Source organism: Pinus tabuliformis, chromosome 3_2 (genome assembly GCF_031772625.1).
Source record: "Pinus tabuliformis cultivar Carrire ecotype Pingquan chromosome 3_2, CPIR1, whole genome shotgun sequence".
NCBI lineage: Eukaryota > Viridiplantae > Streptophyta > Pinopsida > Pinales > Pinaceae > Pinus > Pinus tabuliformis.
Genome location: NC_142302.1, coordinates 889,063,846 through 889,083,626, shown reverse-complemented (window position 1 = coordinate 889,083,626; position 19,781 = coordinate 889,063,846). Strand labels below are relative to the sequence as shown.

At 36.5% G+C, this 19,781-nt stretch overlaps 1 protein-coding gene across 7 annotated transcripts in view; it reads left to right on the top strand.

Annotated features, from left to right (window-relative positions):
• The first annotated feature begins 9,215 nt into the window (after positions 1-9,215).
• Positions 9,216-19,781, top strand: part of LOC149183469 (uncharacterized) — a 226,714-nt gene continuing 216,148 nt past the window's right edge. For all 7 annotated transcript variants that reach the window (XM_089418743.1, XM_089418739.1, XM_089418741.1 and 4 more), the window contains exon 1: positions 9,216-9,520. The gene's annotated coding sequence lies outside the window, so the exon portion shown is untranslated. The remainder of the gene's footprint in view (positions 9,521-19,781) is intronic.

Genomic DNA, 19,781 nt, shown 5'->3' with positions numbered 1-19,781 from the left:
GTATTAACTGCCGGCAGGGACTTGCTGCTTCGCAGCGTTTCTTGTTCAAAATTTATATCACTTCGTTAGCATAACAAATTTTGTTTGGCTATTTACTTTTCAAGTTCTATTTTATGGTTTGAAATTTATAGTAACTCGTTATGTTTAGTAAATAAAAGTTTTATGTTTTTGCATTTAATTTTATAAGATATAAAGCTTGATTCTAAAAGTTCAAGAGAAATGAACTTGTGCTTTTTTAATAGCAAAGGTGATCAATTGAGCTAGCCCAACTTGATAGATATAATCATTTTAAATTTTATTTATTTTTGTTTATAATTTTTTTTTTAATTTATTAATGATGAGTTAAATTTGGGCTGAGGAAATATTATATATATATATATATATATATATATATATATATATATTTAATTTTATCAATTATTTGACTGAGAGTTATTAGAGAATTAGAATATCTATCATCAATAACTATATTTATCACAATCAAATAAACCACATGTAATGGATAAATATTACATATTAAAGTTATATAATAAAGCACAATAACATACACAACTATAAATTGAAAGTTAATACACAACTATTTATGTAGAATTTAGTATTATTATTATTAAGTAATTATCATTGGTTTTGAGGCCTGTCGCATTTAAAACCACTTTATCCAACAAGGAAGTAAAAAACCTTAATTAAATTAAATGGAACATTGAATTACTTGAAGCTTTAAACCTTAATTAAATTAAATGGAACATTGAATTACTTGAAGCTTTAAGACTCTTAAATCATTTCATTTCTTTGGATAATTAAATAGTTAATTCATTAATCCCACGTATATAATAGTTACTAATCACTTCTTAAAATTCCATACGTAATATAGGCTTATGGATTTGAATATATAAATTCAATCTAAAAAACTAAACACATGGCGAAAAATACAAGTCTTTTTTGTCCCTCTCTATTCAAGGCTCACGCACATTCCTTAAATTCCATATTTCTTATGAAATTTGGTTGATAGGTAGAGGAATATGTCTTTTAAAACGTATCAAAAGTTTAGCTCCTAACGTGTAGAATTGAAGGCGTGTTGGTTAAAATACTCTACTCCTATTACTATAGAAAACCATAAAATCCACCTTGCTCAATTTATACTTGGTATTAAAAACCAATATTTTCTTTTGTGAAATTTGGTGGGAGGTGAAGGAAGATGTTCTTGACAACATATTTAGGTTTGAAATTCATACTCAAAGATATGGGGGCGCATTCTTCAAAACACTAGATCTATGTCACAAAATAGGAATAAAAAAATTAAAAATTTGAACAAGGAAAATTTCACCAAAACAGTGCATGAAAAGAATATTGTTCTTTGATAATATGAGATTTTTGAAACTCAAAGGGATGCTTTTGCATCAAACTCCCAAGGTTGAAAAGAAATTTTAGCATCTTTGCTCAAAGGGATGAAGATTATTGACCAAGTTGACCAAATTTACCTCTAAAATCCATGTTGCATATAGTTTTCTGTCTTTCTAATTATAACCAAATATTCTTTATATTCCCTCTCTCTTGTCTTCTTGCAAACTCTTTTTGCCAAATTTCTTCAATTTCCTTTTGCCTTTTGACTCAAATATGCTTTATCTAATCTACAATGCACTCGTTTTTATCTTTGCCTTGTCCTCCTACATACGATGCATAAGCAACTCTTGTAATATTACTATAATTATTATTAAGAATCACACAATGTCCAATTTTCCTATATTTTATTTTATCATGTGATTCCTTAGGAAATCTCTTTTTCCTTAAGTGCACCATTACTAGACCTCCATCAGGAAAATGTCTTCACTCTACTTCTCACATCTTATTTTTCTTTATAATTCCCATTGGTTGCCATTACTTTCTTATTGACCTGTGTACATCGCTCATGTACTCAACAAATGATTATACATATGCACTCTTCACATGTTTTGTTGTTGGCTAACATGCTAAATCAATCATTCATTTAGGCTACCTATGATACATGATTTGAAATGGTGTCTTCCATGTATGTCTATTGACATGAATGTTATAAACAAATTTACTTGTGTTAAAATCAAATCCAACTACCCCTTCAAAAAACCTTAGCAAATTATCGAGACTATTATGGACGACTTATGTTTGTCCCTTTGATTAAGGGTGATTAGCAGAACTTAATTACAATCTTGACTCTTAATTTTTTCATGATATTTTCCAAAAATGACTAAAGAACTATTGTCTCTGTCAAATGTAATACTCTTACGAAAACCATGTAATTTAGCCAACTTCTTGAAAAACAGCACGACAATGTTACTAATACCACTTATTTTCATACATGGTATGTAATGAGACATTTTTGAAAATCTAACCACTACTACAAAAATGGAATCAATACCTCTTTGGTTTCTAGGTAGCCCCAAAACAAAATCCATATTAAGGTTTTCCCAAGGTTTCTCTAATACAAGTAATAATGTATATAAACCAATATTTTAACTTCTCATTTTAGTTAGTTGGCAAATTTTGCAAAATCTCACAAAGTTATTTACATCCTTACAAATGTTTGGCCAAAGTATCTTTCCTCAACCAATGCTTTGGTCTTATCCATTCCAAAATGACCTCCTAAACCTCCACTACGCAATTCTTTGATGAATTTTTTCTACTGGAATCCTTTTTCAGAGTGAAAATCAGATATATTATATTGAGAAAATATAAGGAATACATAAAAACCAATATAGCAGGTGTGCTGTTGCGCCTCAATGACAGGCGATGTCCATCCAAAATCAGAAGATTCCAGAATACATGTACAGGCCGAGAAGAGAAAAGGTCGAATAAGATCAAATGGAGATCCATGTGACAATTCTGCGATATGAATTTTTTTCTACTGGAATCCTTAGGTATACACAAGATCTAATTCTTAAACAAAAATCCTTATTGAACAATGGTGTTTTTGACACACTATAAGTTTCCTTACAAAATTTTCAAGGCTCTATAAAATATGCATCATACTTGGACAATATAGACTAATAACCTCAACTAATGTGGTATTCTACAATAAAGTCCTTTATTTCATTACATCTAGTACTTTGTTAGATTTCCTAGAGTTATGCTTAAAATAAAATGAATAACGTTGAAGGAATTCAATCCATTTCATGTGTTTTTTATTCAATTTACCCTTGCTATTAATACATTGAAGTGTTTTGTGATCATATACAACACAATATCTTTAAAAAATAGATAATGCCTCCATTTCTTGAATTATTGAATTATCTATAGAATTCTTGATCCCAAAAGGACTACTTTCTTTTTTCCTCATTTAAATTATTGAATTATCTATAGAATTCTTGATCCCAAAAGGACTACTTTCTTTTTTTCTCATTTAATGTCTCATTAAAAAAAACAACATGCTTATCTTATAGATTTATCACTACTCTAATTTCTGATCCATAAACATCATAATCGACTTGAAAAAAAAAATGAAGTTCATGGAAGACAATGCTAGTTGCTTTGTAACCTCCTTATTCAAAAGCTTAAAATTCTTCTTTACAATTATATCACAACTGAAAACCTCTTGTCTTCATGCATTCAATAAATGGTGAACATATGACTCTAATTCTTTTGATAAATTTCCCATAAAATCCATCCAAACCATGAAGATTTTAACAACAAACACACCATTCGTAATAGGGCACTCTTTCTCTAGGTCCATCAATGTCATGAAGGTACTAATTGCATTTGTAAGTCCAATGGCATGACCAACCATTTATACAAAATATTATTTTTGTTGAACAATGTCTTCCATTCATCTCCTTCCTTAATCCATAACTAATGATATCCACTCTTAAAATCAATCTTTGAAGAGTACCACATGCCACTCATGTAATACATCGAGGCATCCATCCTTGCAGGCAATGGAAATTTGTGCTAAATCATTCTCTTGTTTCTTACTAAGGGATTTATGTATATTCTCCATTCTTCACCTTTATTTGGCAAAAGTACCAATAACACCATGCAAGGGAGGAAACTTTCCTTGATCAAACCTTTGTCAAAAAACTCTTGCATTTGTTTTTTCAATTCCTCACTTTTTGTTGGTGTTGTCTTATGAGGAAAATTATCATGAAAACTTGATTCTAGTATTAAATCAATCTACTGTGAGATATTTTAGTGGAGGTACTCCCATGGGTGTATCATCAGAAATAAACTCTTTATAACTTTCCAATAGATTTTGAACTTCAATAGGTACTTTTTTTCTTTTCTTCCTTCTGTTGAACACTCTTTGGAAAAATTGCAAGTCAACATTTGAAACTCTTCACTCGTTTTAAACGTTGTTTGGTTGAATTGAGCATGATCTTGTTGTTGCTATTATCTCCATTGTTATCATTCTTCATTCGATGTAAATTGAGACTTTTTCCACCTTTCAAAAACTCATAAGTATTTCTCATCTCATCATGAAAAGCTCTCTTGACGGACAACCAAGGTTTACAAAGTAATATATGACAAGCTTTCACAATAACAAAACCATATAACACTTGGTTCTTATAATCTCTTCCTTGAAAACTCAATTAACATTTTTAATAAATAATAATGTGTTGACCTTTTTGTAATCATGAACCTTATATTCACTAATATGGGGTGTCATTTCAATTTCAATTTCTCTATCACTTCTATAGATGCCAAACTTTTAGCATTTCTACCACATGCAATCAAATTTTGACTTTTACCTTGTATTTAACATTTGGTCATGAAATTTTCCTTCTTTGTATATAGTCTTCATCAATTTTGTTTTATGATTTGAGCAACTTTCTTCTTAAAATGAGATTCTCTCATTGGTTATGTTGAATCTTTGAATTATTATCTCCAACCATTGCAAATGTTTTTGTTTGGATTACATGTGTTCTTGCTTCAATATTCTTTTCTTCATAGGGCTTCTTAGACATTCTAATTATCTATGACCTTATGCGCGACAATTCCAACATATACAATAAAATAGTATTCTCCATCTCTGCCATAACCTTCATCTCTACCTGAGTTATTTCTTCCTTTCGAATTTTAATTGCATCTACTTTTACCTCAACATCAATCCTTTGATTGTTTTAGGCCATTCCACCTATTCTTCCTTTTCTCCTTGTCCTTTTTCCATTGGAGCTTTATTATCTCCTATTTAATTTATCTTCAACCTTAAGACCAAACTGGTATGCTTCTTTAGTATATTGAAAATAACAAATACTCATTTCATCTTGAATAGGAAATTTGAGGCCATTTACATGCCTTGCAAACTTATGAAATTTTGGTTCCTTGATACTTAGTCTGGTTGACAATTTGACTAAGTATTTTGTATACTCTCTCTCATAGCTCTTTGTTTTAAATTTTGTGTTTGCTTGTGCAATGTACACTAGCAATCCTATGGTAATAATTTACCATTAAATTCTCTTGCCATTTTCTTCCATTTCCTTACCTTCTCCTTTTGTCTCACCACACTACCTTTTTTTTTCTTTTCAAAATATCACCATAAAGTAACATGACCTTTCAATTTGGTAGCAACAAATTTAAACCTATTTGGATTCTCAACTTTCTCAAAATTACAATATCTTTCCACTTCTTCTATCTAACCAAGTAAGGTATGTGTATTTAAATTGCCATCATAAGTTAAAATTTTTACTCTAGCATTACCTCAGAACTTTTAAGAATCTAAGGAGTTGTACCCCTAAATATGCCTCTTAATCATTTTACTCTCTTGCTTCTTTTAGACTTTCGAACCTAACTCTTCTTCTCCATTTCCAACATGTTCATTCTCTATATATTCCAACATCTTTATCAAGTTTTTCAATTCTCCATTAATTGCTCTCCTAAGTGGCATGTTGTCTATAATTAATGGAAACCTTCAATGTGATTATCCTTCATAGTGCTCTCCAATGCTATAATTATCTCCTCAAAAGTAAATCTCCTCTCTAATAATCTCTTTCATTGGATTCCACTATTTTCATTGCAACTTAAACGAACACCATAATGCAATAACAAATATGTCTTTGATACCTCTTGATGCAAGGACAAATGTTGTATATTATAATTACACAAATACAATACCACACACACCACTCTTAATGAATTCAATACGCAACAAAATTCGTAACTACTAATTTTGTAGAATTTATTATGTTAGAAAATTGGAAAGGTAGAAATATTTTCTTATATTGATAACTACTTGTGATATTATTATGTTATTATTAACTTCTTTATGTTCTTTTTTATCTTCTCATCTAGAAATCATCAAAGCAAAAACATGAAGATCATGGACACCAGATGTAGGCACTCAGCTAGGGCTAAAACCCCTATATAGGGGAAAACCCAGTCAAAGAACTCTTCCTTCAGTGGATTCAAAATGAGATAGACCAAGACCCTAGACCAACAAACCTTCCTCCTCCACCAAGTCGGTCTTCTAAGATGATTTAGTAGTCTCTTCTTATCCAGTAGCTTCAACCTAGCAACAATCCATAAATTCGACTTCCCAGCTACATAATTTCGACCCCCAACTACAAAATTTTAGCCCAGCTTTATCTCTGCAGTTTTTGGCCACTCCAACAGCTTCACACGTGAGAGAGAGAGAGAGAGAGAGAGAGAGAGAGAGAGAGAGAGAGAGAGAGAGAGAATTTCGACTTCTTATGCTTGAGAGAGACCTCCTTCTTCGCTAGCCCTTTCCTCTTCTTTCCTTGAAATTCACACTTTTTCTGGCCCCATAAGTTGTAGATCGAACTTGATGAGTGAGAGTGACAAATGAAGTCGAGTTGTTGCCATTATATAGGTGTTTTTGCCCCTCGGTTTAGATCGACTTATCCAGTTTGAGACCGACTTGTTGGAGGAGGCCTAATTGACCTATTTTACAACAAAATAAATTTCTTTCTTGACAAATAAATCCCAAGAAGGGTTATTTACAATATGACATGGACAAAGACACTTGACATAAACCCTAGAAGCCTTTAATGGAGACTTTGACCTAAAAACAATTGACCCAAGCATGAAACCTATGCTTTAATAAGTCAATTTCTTTTTCTTTCTTTTGATAAATACATCACATCATGACTCAAATACAATTATGAAAACCAACACTAGTTACACTCTTCAACATATTATTCCTATTAATAAATGCCTAAAACTCTAAGATCTTTTAATATTCACATATTCAACTCTTTGAGCCTTTTTATTATAAACACTAACCAATCATGATCGGAGCCAAAACTTTAAGAGCCAAGAGCTCCAATTACATGGAACTTTAAGATATTAAACTACTAGGTTATCACTGCCTCATTGCCCAAGTGATTGATCTTTTTTGGGTAACCAAAACATCTAATTCATTAATCTTGCTTACATAATTAATAATTACTTCTTAATGTTCCATATCTATCTAAAGCTTGAGGGTTTGAATATTCAAAATCAAACTAAAAAAATGAACATGTGGAAGGAAATATGAATTTTTCTGGCTTACATGCGTCCCTTGACTTTATATTTTTGGATATAATTTGGTGGGTAAGTAGAGGAAGCTTTCCTCTACCACATCCAAAGTTCATAGTCTAATTCCAAAAATTGAACATACATTGATTAAAATACTAAATCTCTATCACAAACAAATCTATGAGATTTAGATTAAAGTTGGACATTGTATTTAGATTTAATATTTTATTATTAAAAATAATAAGGCTATGGTCAAGTCACACATCAAATTAGTGTATGAGATCCCAACGTTGTGTAAATTGGTGTATGAGACCCTTTTATTTGGAATAAGAGACATGCCTCCATGTAACAATGATTTGATTACTAATATATATATATATATATATATATATATATATATATATATATATATATATATATATATTCTCCTCATGGGAGGGGAGGATCAAGTGGTTGGCACAAGAAGAAGTTATCCCCTCCACCCTGTTTCAAATTCCACGGGTCATCTTTGACCCATTGTGATAAATTCTTGGTATATTTGGCTTACAAACTATATTTGGTGCTATAGTGGTAGCCGGTAGGTTACTAGTATATCTAGCTATTCTTGGTATATTTGGCTTACAAACTATATTTGGTGCTATAGTGGTAGCCACTAGGTTACTGGTATATCTAGCTATTCTTGGTATATTTGACTTACAAACTATATTTGGTGCTATAGTGGTAGCCGCTAGGTTACTGTTATATCTAGCTATTCTTGGTATATTTGGCTTACAAACTATATTTGGTGCTATGGTGATCGCTGCTACGTTATTGGTATATCTAGCTTACAAGCTAAGGTTACAATTGCTAAGTTTGATCTATGTTACATTCTTGGTATATTTGGCTTACATACTACTTTTGGTGTTATAGTGGTTACGGGCTACTCTGGGTGTTATAGTTACAATTGCTAAGTTTGATCTATGTTACATTCTTGGTATATTTGGCTTACATACTACTTTTGGTGTTATAGTGGTAGCGGTTGGGTGTTATAGTTACAATTGCTAAGTTTGATCTATGTTACATTCTTGGTATATTTGGCTTACATACTACTTTTGGTGTTATAGTGGTAGCCGCTAGGTTCCTGGTATATCTAACTTACGAGCTATAGTTACAATTGCTAAGTTTGATCTATGTTACATTCTTGGTATATTTGGCTTACATACTACTTTTGGTGTTATAGTGGTAACCACTAGGTTCCTGGTATATCTAACTTACGAGCTACTCTGGGTAATATAGTGACAACCACTAAATTTGATCTGTGTTACTTTTGATGTTATAGTAGTAGACACTAGATTCTTGGTATATCTAACTTACAAGCTACTTTTGGTGATATGGTGACAACTATTCCCAGGTATATCTAACTTACAAGCCACCTTGGGTGATATAGTGATGACCACTATTTAATCTGTGTTACTTTTGGAGTTATAGTGATAACTGCTAGATTCCTAGTATATCTAATTTATGAGTTACTCTGACTACTATAATGATAACTACTAAATTTGATTTGTATTATAGTTACAACCACTAAATTTGATCTTTGTTAGAGTGGCAACCCCTTAGTTTAATCTTTAGCCTTAACATACCATTAAAAGGGCATATGTATTGTGAAAGATATAAGATTTATAAGAGACAACCTTATCTCTGCACAGAATTAGGCGCCTACAGTTCTATATAAATTTATTAGACAGAGGCCTACAGTTTTATATAAAATTATTGTGGGCAGGGAACATCAGATAACTATCAGGGATGGCTTTGAGACACTGAATTCGTAGGTTGCAAGATGGCAGAGTATTATACGTGCAATGTTTGGGCGAAGCCTCGGGGGTTGTCATTTGCATTTCCAAACAGATTTGTAAGCGTGTTCATTCGGTTGACTTGTTGGACACGCGGCAGTACTCTAAGCTACCACCTTCTAGTCACCTTTTCTTCGACCACCCTCTTGTCCTATGGCCTGCCGAGATGTACATATCCACAGCGCTGTCGCTATCATTCAGTTTCTTTCATCACTCAGCTTATCGGCTCTCAGGCTCTGGCAGAACAGGTAAGGTAACCTGCACTTGTTCGTACTTCGTTTGATGTAACTTGAAAACTGTAGGGTTTTCCATTCTGTCTAATGTTACGGAGAATGTGTTTGGTATTTGATTATACACTAAACCTCTAAATGTTTTATCAAACCAACTGGTAGTGTGGGTTTCAAGGCCCTTGACGCGTTAGGTTCATTTTTCATGAACTCGAAACTTGATATACACATAGATATGGACCTTAACTAAAGATCAAACTGGGTTTTCAACAAGGTACCCACTAATATCATTAGTTTCGTCATAATTACTACTGTAAACCTCTTATATGGATCCTTCATCGAAGATTGAACTAGGGTTTTTGGCAAGGTACCCATTATCATTCCGATAGCTTGGTCACGAGGGGTTTGGCACTTGAAACCTCATAAACATGCATATATATCCTTAATCAAAAGACAGAACCAGACCGAACGTATGAATTCAGTGTCTCGAAGCTATCCTTGATAGTTATCTGATGTTGGTCTGATCAGTTTGACTCCCAAACTAGTTTAATAGAGGCTTGGAATAGGAAAAAGCTGGGTCAAACCAGTCGGTCCGATCAGTTTGACCCCCAAACAGGTCCAGTTAGAGGCATGGAATTGGAAAAGGCTGGTTCAGTGCCGAACCAACCTTTTTTCACCAAACCAGCTAGTTTTGTACTGAACAGACCTGTTCCATACAATGTGATCACCAATGTTCCAAATGCAAATTAAAAAAATAAAAAATAAATTGAGTGGGGAATCCTAATATTGAAGCCTAGGGCCCTACTATTGCTATGCAATTAATGTTAATGTTAAATTCTTATAGTAAAAGTGATATTCTCTTTTATCTTTCATTTTCATTTTCTTAAGTGGCCCCAACTTCATCGGATTTCATATGGAGAAAGTAGAATTTTAGATCTCACTCAAAATCAAGAGACTTAACAATTTTTAGGATTTCATGATTGAGGGGATTGCAACGTTTCCATTGAATTTTGTCATGTATGAGGGTATGAAACTAACATTTAATCAAGAGCACCAAGCCCTCTATATATCTTGATGTTATTAGCATGATTGTTGAACTCCTCTATCATGACCCTAGTAAAAATGTACCCATCACGCGAACAAAATCTTGGCTTGAGGTAAAATTTGACCTTGACAAGCCATTCCTCTTGTGCATTTGAAGTATAAAAGCTGCAGGATTGCTTTCACTTGCCCTAGAGGGTTTGTGAAGCAATTTTGAGGCCTCCTTGAGTGGAAACCAAGAAATCTTACACATAATATACGTAGACTTCATTCTCCCAAGTACAAAGGCACTGATCTACCAATGGTGGTCACCAAAACCCTTATTCTTTCACCTTCTCCCAAGTCTAGCCACATTACGGTGCCTAGGGCATCAATTTCCTGGCAAGTTAGGCATTGAAAAAGTTCTATCTCCTAGGGTCTCCTACATTGGCCTCTCTTCTATCCCTCCTCCAGATTTGAAGACATTCCAATGGTGGAGTTGGGAGAAAAGCCAAGCCCTAGCTCCAGGACCAAAACTTGCCCTGCCATCCCCAAGGCTAGCACTTCCCAGGGTCAAACAACATCATTGAGTCTGTTAGTTTTTGTAGCATCGGATGTATTCTAACCACGAAATTTTGTAAAAAGGCTAGAATACATGAGATCTCCAAAACCCATAAATCGTTTATGGAAATTCCACCTAGAAGTGACTTAATTGGATTATTAGTAGTTTTTAAAAATATTTTCTAAGTCCAAATTTAGGGAATATGACTAATTAATCAGAATTAATTAAGTTATGGTGTGAATGTTCTAGAAACTCACACGGAACAACTTCTAGTTAATCATGCCATCAATTAAGATCTAATCTTAGCCGTTGAAGTCTTAATAGATGGTTATAAGAAGAAAGTCGATGGGGCTTGGAGAAAATACCTGCAGAGTTCGATTTTGTTGAGAAATCGATTTCCAGAGTAGCCACTGCGTGTTGCCAGAAGTGATTCAATGAGTTCGAAGCAGTGAGAGAGAGGCAGAGATAGTGAGGTCGGAGGAAGCTTTTCCAGTTTCGGTGAGTACATTGCAGAAAGGCAATGATTGCCACAGAGAGGTAGTGTAGAGGCAACATAGAGCCCTCTTGGGGAGATTTCTGTTTTGTTGGGGAGAAGTCGAGATTCTGAGCCAAAAGCTAGGTAGAGGGTTTGGTGGCAAAGGGTATCAGTTTCCCAGACAACAAATGATGAGACAGTCAGAGGAGACGCAGTTCTGAGCTTGTAGGACATAGTAATTGTGTAGGCTGACGCAGTCACTTGGCAAAGGGAGCAAGGAGCAGCTCAATTTGAACTGAGGTTAGTGTGGGATCGCCTGTGGAGTGAGGAATTTTTTTTACTAGTTATTATTGCCTATTATTTCTTTGTTTGGATTGCTAGTTTAAGCATCCATAAATTGTACTCAGATTTTCACTACTGCATAATATTAAAACCCTTAGTTGTTGCATCGGTTTTCCCGAGTTGGGTTTTCCCGGGGACTTAGTCTAAAAATAACAGTGTATTTTGTGTGTGTGCATCTATTTCTTCCAATGTTTTTATTTCTTCTGCAGTATTTGTTTTGTGAAGGTTGCAGTGTATTTGTTTCGATATTTGCCGTAGTACACAGTAAATAATTTGTTTAATTAAATTAACAAATAGAAGAAATAACATCAATTGCTGCAATAGGATTCATGGTTAGTCGAATTTTCACATGGTATCAGAGCACATATTGTAAGCCGGAGAGCTCAGTGGTAGAAGGGAAGAGGAATTTCGTAGCTCTGTGTAGGCAGTAGTTCGAAACCCTCAGAGGCAGCGTAGTTTCTTTGCCAGGAGGGTCAGTGTCTTGAGGAAAAATCAATTTCTCTGTGAGAGCGATAGAGAAATTGGATTTCCCTAGTTTGAGGTGTTGATTTGGGGTAGCATCAGATGTGCTCTAGCCACAAAATTTGGTGGAGAGGTTAGGGCACATGAGATCTCCAATACCCAGAAAGGGTTTGGGTAGATTCTAAACAGATCAGGAGATATTAAAATAATTAATATTTTTAATGGAGTCCTTAAGTCTAAACTTAGGGAAAATAAAATATTAATGTGTATTAATATGAATCTGTGTTAGAGTGGTCCAAAAGACATGGATCAAGCCAGATCTAATCTTAGTTGTTGATTAGGGACTTAATCTCGGCCGTTGAGATGTCAACAGGAAAAGTATAAGAGGAGGCTTGAGGGTCACTTGGAGAGTACACCAGATGATCAGTCATTCTATTCTCTAGAGCGGGGTTTGCTAAGAGAGATAGAATTAGTGATCGGGAGAGCAGCTGAGGGGCATTGAGTACAGAGAAATAGAGAAGGCAGAGATTGTGCCGGGAGAGCAGCGCAGTAGCCAAGGAGGGTGACACAGAGCCAGCAAGGGCTCACGCAAGGCCACGCAGAGGCAGCCAAGTGCTGCGTAGAGCACCAGAGGGGCCAGCGCAGTTGACACAGAGACTTCCAGAGCTGACGCAGGGCCTCCTGGGGTTGATGCAAGCCTAGAAAGGTTGACACAGGGCCAGCGCGAGACGGAAAGGGGTTGACGCAGTCTAGTTTGGGTAAACGCTGGGGTTGCAAAGCAGTTTTGTGCTGAGGAGCTGCTGGAAGGGTTTTTCGGGAGTTTCAGCCAGGAGATTTCTCTCAAACTGTGAGGTATAGCTGCTAAGGAAATTCTCTATTGGGTAGGCCAGTTTCGACACCCAGATTGTACTCTGATATTGCTTATTAAGAAAACCCTTAGATAGCTGCACCGGTTTTCACACATTGGGTTTTTCCGGGGACATTGGTCCAAAAATAATGGTGTCATGTGGTGTATTTGTTCTTGTTTCTTTTAGTTGCTGATTTATAATATGTTGAGCATGCACTGGTGTTTATTTTCAATATTTACTTTGTAAAGAACTTGTTAAAGAAAAATAACAAGTAGGTAGGAATAAATCAGAAAAAGTGCATGAAGGGTTTCTAAACTAAGTAAACTTAGAAACTTCAACACGAGGATTACCAGAGGCAAATGGAGCAACTAGTATTTTCCTTGTAGAGAAGATCTCTAGCTAGACGTAGTATTTTGCAGTAGTTGCTAGTGCAAAATAGCATCAGGAGGAAGAAAGAGCACACACCGAGGGAAATTTTCCTTAGGGGACTTCTAGCTTCAGAAGTTCAATTTTCTCTTGCAGATCAACAGTCGTTGTGAGCAGATTTACTCACTCCAGCAGGGAGTGCGTAGAGCCTAGCAGCAGTTGAGTAGAAGAGAAGAGGAGGATTTCGACTTATTTTGCTGAGATGGCCACTGCCAGACTATGAGATCAGGACAGGTTGGATGGTGCTTCCAACTATGTCATCTGGAAGGCAAGGATGTCCTTCCTTCTGGATGAATATGGCCTGAAGTCATTCATAGATGCAGTGGTAGCTATCCCCATAGATGCAAATCAGCAGAGGAATATTGAAAGGATATGGTGAGGGCAAAGAGGTTGATTCTTGATGGTGTTCGAGATCACGTTGTATCACACATAGCGAGCTAGGGAATGGCCAAGGAGATGTGGGATACACTTTCCACGCTATCTCAGGGCACTTCCGAGCAGCGGAAGATGTATTTGGAGGAGAAGCTGAGATGCACCAGCGTGCAGAAAGGGGAACGCATAGACCCCTACCTCATCGGGATTCGGGAGATTCAGGATCAATTGCCAGTTGTTGGAGCAGCACCTCAAACCTCAAAACTAGTACTATTGGCACTCAATAGTGTCTCCGAGGAGCGACAGGTATTCATCCAAAGCATTTTGGGAAGAGAAACCTTGCCAAGGTGGGAGAAGATGTGGGCCGATCTGCAGCAAGAGGAGTTGAGGCGAGACTTAGTGAAGAGCTCCATCAGTGGCAACAGTAGCGGGTCGAAGCAGGTGAAGGAGGAGGAGAATGTGGCCCTCACATCAAAGGGTCCCAGTTAGGGACAGGGGGAGCAGAGGAGAAAGAAGGACCTGTCGAAGGTCAAGTGTTTCATATGTGGTGAGCTTGGTCACTACAACACCCAATGTCTTCTCAGGAAGAAGGACAAGGAGGAGAAGCAGGACCAGTGGGTAGCATCAACAAAGATCGATAGGCTGTCCTCCAGGCTGGAGGAAGACTTTTCCATGTTTATTGACATTCCCCAGGAGTGAAACGAGGAGATTTGGTTTTGTAGCCCCAGAGTGCTACAGATGGGTAGAATCCTTGAGGTCCACCTCTTGAATCAATACCTTGCTATGGGGGCTCACAGTATTTCAGTGGCAGGATGGATCAGTGGCAGTAGATGCAGTCAGATGCTAAAGTGACAGATGCAGAGTCTAGTTGCATGTCAGATGTTGGGGAGCGTAGTGCAGATTTGGTAGCAGTGCAGAGTCAGTAGTAGCGTAGATGTCACAGTGACAACACAGATACTAGCAATAGTCAGAGACTCGGGTGACAGATGCATCATACTGATCATAGTTGATTTAGTATTTTGGATGCTTTTCAGTTGCAGATGTTGCAGTTGTAGCAACAACAAATGGAGAGGGAGTTGCAGTGCAGATGTAGTGTTGGCAACAGTTTTGCAGGGTCAGCAGCATCACAGATGCAACGCATATCAGAGTTGTGTAGTAGTTGGTGGGCAACAACAACCAGACATCAACAACGTGACATGAGATGATGCAGAGACAGGGTGGTGCTATAATGGGAAACAACACTTGAACACATTCCTAGCTAAGAGGGAGTGTTAGTTTTTGTAGCATCAGATGTGTTCTAGCCACGAATTTTGTGGAAAGGCTAGAATACATGAGATCTCTAAAACCCATAAATCGTTTCTGGAAATTCCACCTAGAAGTGACTTAATTAGATTATTAGTTGCTTTTTTTAAATATTTCCTAAGTCTAAACTTAGGGAATATGACTAATTAATCAAATTAATTAAGTTATGGTGTGAATATTATAGAAACTCACACAAATCAACTTTTAATTAATCCTAGCCATCGATCAAGATCTAATCTTGGCCGTTGAAGTCTCAACAGAGGGTTATAAGAAGAAAGTCGATGGGGCTTGGAAAAAACACTTGCAGAGTTCGATTTTGCTGAGAAATTGATTTTCAGAATAGCAGTTGTGTGTTGCCGAAAGTGATTCAATGAGGTCGAAGCAGTGAGAGAGGGGCATAGATAGTGAGGTCAGAGGAAGCTTTTCCAATTCCGGTGAGTACATTGCAGAGAGACAGTGATTGCTACATAGAGGCAGCGCAAAGTCCTCTTGGGGAGATTTTCGTTTTGTTGGGGAGAAGTCGAGATTCTGAGCCAAAAGCTGGGTAGAGGGTCTGAAGGCAAAGAGTATTAGTTTCCTAGGTAGCAACTAACAAGACAGTGAGAGGAGGTGCAGTTCCGAGCTTGTGGGACGCAATAATTGCATAGGCTGACGCTGTGACTTCGCAACAGTAGCAATGAGCAACTCAATTCAAGCTGAGGTCAGTGTGGGATCACTAGTTATTATTGCTAGTTATTTCTTTGTTTGGATTGCTAGTTTAAGCATCAATAGATTGTACTCAGATTTTTACTACTGCATAGTATTAAAACCTAAGTTGCACGAAACGCCAAAATGTTTCAGAGTTTCCGAAATGGGTACATTTAGAAACGTCACCTCCCAAAAATGGAAACGTCAACCGAAATGTCATATATATATATATAAATAAGTGAATAACACATTATCTTGCAAGAAAAAAGGGAATAAGACCCATAGATGACAATTTAGAAGGAAAAACAAGCCTATATTAACTCTCATAAATGATTACATGATGGTCGAGTTTCGGCCAAGTTTCGGAGTTTCGGGTATGGGTACGACCCAAAATGTCGGGTTCTTAGAAGTTTCGTGCAACATAGATTAAAACCCTGAGCTGCTACACTGGTTTTCCCGAGTTGGGTTTTTCTAGGGACTTAGTCCAAAAATAACGGTGTATTTTATGTGTGTGCATCTATTTCTTCCAACGTTTTTATTTCTTTCGCAGTATTTGATTTGTGAAGGTTGCAGTGTATTTGTTTCGATATTTGCCTTAGCACACAATAAATAATTTGTTTAAATAAATAAGCAAATAGAAGAAATAACATTAGTTGCTGCAATAGGATTCGGGTTAGCTGAATTTTCACAGAGTCAAATACTTTCTTTGATCTTTCCCACCTTGTCTAGGGTAAGAAAATAATTGATTATTTCATACTTTTCTCATACCCTAGACTGGGTCCACTTGGCCCCGTGTGGTTCCACACCGTCAAAGGACTATTCTTCAAGAACCATCCGGGACACCAACTTTAACAAGGATTCAGAGTGCGGGAAATTTCTTTCAAAGTCTATTCTCATACACCTAACCCCCAAAATCCTCCTCCTTTCCTTAGAAGCACATGGTCCCTTGCTCAGAAAGCAAGCAAGCCTCATTCTTCAAAACCTTCTTGGAAAGGGTCCGAGTCACTCATATCCATTGACTTATCACTCATCAGTGACTCCACACATATCGTGTCTCCTCTCATTGGTGAAAGTTCGTAAATAGAAGGGAGCCTTAGTTGAGGTGACAGTGGGCTAAGATTCCATTTCTTTGACCTTGGCTTAGCATTTTCCCTTTATGGATTCCCCCTTAGGTCCCTTGCTAGTTTGAGCGGTAACACTACCCATGTAGTCTGGGACTCATGGGAAGTACCTCTCATTTGGCCAATGAGTTGGGAAAAGTGGATAGGGACCATAGCACTACCGATGGACGCATCGTGTACTGCCGTACTCCCTATGTCTAGGATGCATGGTGTCCCACAACTACTTGATCTGGGATCAAGACTGACTTTTGTCAGTGGAGAGTGGTAAGGTCTTGTGACTCACTCTCAATCGATTCTTCTTCATTATTCATATCAATGTTCAACAGAGCAGAGATGAGATGAGATACAAAGATGGTTCATGACTACAGAATGGCATGATGATCGATGATGATGGATGGATTGGCAGGTGGAATTCTCCCTAGTTGAGAGGGAGTGTTAAAATTGGAAACTAGGGCCAAATTCCACCTTCGGACAACTCATTTGATGGAGATGATGATTGCATTAAATTCCTCTTTTCGAGAGGACCAAAATTGATATAAAGATCATCTAATTTGGACAAGAAGAAGTGTGTTTTGGAATTTATGCTCACATGTGCCAATTGTTCAGGTCGGGCCCATCATCATGTAGGCTCATGAAGCCCAATGGACATGACTCTTCACCCTCAACGACTTGTATAAATACAAGTGCCCTCTCACCTCATTTGGCATCATCATCACTCACACATTCTTCTCTCTCCTTCTCTCATTGGTTCATACAACATTGGGCATTCTCTCTCTCTCACACGTGTGGCACAAGGAGGACAAATTTCTGGACAGAATTACAGGGCCAAAAATTTCAGACTTTTCTGTAGTTTGACCAACGTTGACTTTGACTTTCTGGGCATCCTTTGACTTCAATTTTCAGGGTGATTTTCTATCTCAACAGGCTGCATTTTGGGCACAGAAACTGAGGCAAAAGGAGGACTTTGACTTGTGTTGACCGCAGGGTTGACTTTAGGTTGACCAACTTTGACTGCAGTTTTGTTGACTATTTTGGGCTAAATTTGACCAACAAGGAAGGCTGAATTTGACTAAGGTTGACCGAGCTCAAGGAGGCAAGTTTGAATGCTGCATTGACCATCTTTGACTTTCTAGTTAGGGCTGAGTTTGACTGCAGAATTGACAGGGTTGTTTTGACTGTGATTTGGAAGTCAATTTTACTTTTGTACTCTCTCTCTTTGCTGAACATTTGATATAATAATAAGAAGATTTGATCAAAAGGTTTTCCCCACATTGGTGTTTTTCCCTGGCATTTGCCAAATCTGGTGTTCTCTTGTCTTGACTTGTCTTCTACATTTTGTTTCATGTTCTATCTACTTTTAATGTCAATGTGATTAATGGTAATGTGATTGCTATTGGTAAACTAAATTGAAGTTGTCATTGCGCTGTTAAAGGAACATTTAAGTAATTGTGCTAAGCATAGAACATACCATTGTTAACTAAAATTAACATCTATAATACAACCGGGGTGGATTTATATGGCACGGGATGGCTAGGTCATGGGAGTAGGTTTATGTCATTAGGAGTCCCGAGGAAGTTTTTAGGAGTTTTTATGGGATCCGATGGCATTCGCTTGACATATTCTATCATCCGCACAACTTGCCTTTTGTTCCATTGCATTCTGACAATGTTCATAAAACAAGGTTATTATTGGGCATAACTTAATTAATTACACTCAAGGTGGCATTCCGAGAGCAATATTTGATGAAACACATTAGTGTAATAGCTCTTTAGAACCAGAACGAGAATATCTACAGGATGGAATGATAGGAAGTGATTTTCAGTGGCTTGAGGAGTGATGGTAGCCAATTTACCATTTTCCTGAATTAAAGGGGTAGTTTAATTATTTAAAAGGGAAGGAAAATGTACTAAGTGATTAAAATAATAATAAAATAAAGGCTTCTAGAGGGGTCCATGAGATATATGAAAGAGGAGGAGGAGACCATTTGAGGAGATCTTGGATTTGTGCATTGTCTTTGTGTGAGAAGGTTGAGAGCATAGTTCTCTACTCCAGTAGCCTCAGGATGAAAACCCTCGGGTGATTTAGAGAGAGTTGGGTGAGAACCCATCTCTCCTCTTGGTGGGTTCATTCAGAATCCACAAGTTTTGTGATTGATTTCCTGTTTTAGTTTGGAGGACAACATCAACATTATAACATATCTTGGAGGGCCATTTTTAGCTATTGTATTGGCATAAATTTCTATATAATAAAGCTGAATTTTGTTATAGTTGCCGCATTTTTCATTGTTCTTCATGTTGTGATATTTTGAATGAGATTGACATATAATTTATGGGTACATTGCTTCTATCAAATTTCCAGTGTTTTGGTTGTGTTTCTTGATGAAATTGTGCAGAGTTAAAACCCTCATGAAATTTTAATGAAAATGCCCGTTTGGAACATTACAACAAGTTTTGTAGCCAAAAATTCAAAATTCGAAATTTTCTTTTTTGAAAACGACATGAAAAGCATATCTTACATTAATCTTTTCAAGGGCTAATAAAATAAAATGACATGAAAAACATATCTTACATTAATCTTTTCAAAGGCTAATAAAATAAAATGACATGAAAAACACGTCTTACATTTTCATTATAAATTTCAAGGGATAAGATATAAATTATGAAGA